The following is a 1095-nucleotide window of genomic DNA, read 5'->3' on the forward strand; positions in this document are numbered from 1 at the left end:
GACATAATGAATTTCTAATTGAAATTAGGGGATCCCTTTTAATTGATTCTTTTGTCACATTGTGATATTTCTAACCATTGAAGGGACCCATTTGAGAAATTTTGAATGACGAGAAAGTTATAAAAAATCAACACTCCTCATTTTGATTTCTATGCAACAACGTATGAGAGGCTCACATGACAGGCTATTAGCTCAGTGGTAAAGTGTGGCCCTAATAATTGAATTGGGGGATTGTAAGCCAGTATATTTATTGACATATTATTAGTTCTTATCAATCAAAATGCCTTTAATCAACCATAAAGGGATGACTAGTGAATCAAGTTGAACGACTGAATAAAAATGATTTAATTTCAAACCAAAACACTATGATGTATCAACAATTACAAATTTCTAAATTTGAATTAACTACTTATATTTTTCTCTATTCTATAATTATCTGCATCAATTGCTAAAATTCAATCAAGTGGCACAAAAATTCGAGAGAGAAAGAGAGAGCCTAGGATTACTCACAAAAACTAGGAAGGAATGGACAAACGAGAATTGGATGTGCCCCTCTATCATATCTACAAAATAAAATATTAACCTGTTTCTACATAATGGTAAAGGGGGCCCCTATGAAATGTTGCCCCAGCAATAAACATTTAATTATTATTAATTACCATTCATAAAACAAATGAACCTTTTGTATTAAATAAATTTCAAAGCTAGCTACTTTAGGGGAAAAAATTATACTAAATTTAAATATTATTTATGTCCCAATTCATCTAAGTCTTATCCTAACTAAAAGCTTATCGACTATTTATCGGTAAAATTTCCTAAAAGAATTTAAAGACTTGAAGCATCACAATTGTGAAGACGTAAATAGCCTTGTCTTGATGCATAATAGGATAGGTAATATATATATATATATATATCTAGAGAGAGAGAGAGAGAGAGAGAGAGAGAGAGAGAGAGAGAGCAAAAGCCACATTGAATTGTGAGCTAAAAAAAATGTTAATCAAAGTATCCGAGCTAACTTATGTGTACCTCGACCATTCTTCGAGGAGGCTAATGCAGTAACCCACCGCCTCGATCATTTATTAGTTGATAGAGGAG

Source organism: Macadamia integrifolia, unplaced genomic scaffold, assembly GCF_013358625.1.
Source record: "Macadamia integrifolia cultivar HAES 741 unplaced genomic scaffold, SCU_Mint_v3 scaffold2366, whole genome shotgun sequence".
Lineage (NCBI taxonomy): Eukaryota > Viridiplantae > Streptophyta > Magnoliopsida > Proteales > Proteaceae > Macadamia > Macadamia integrifolia.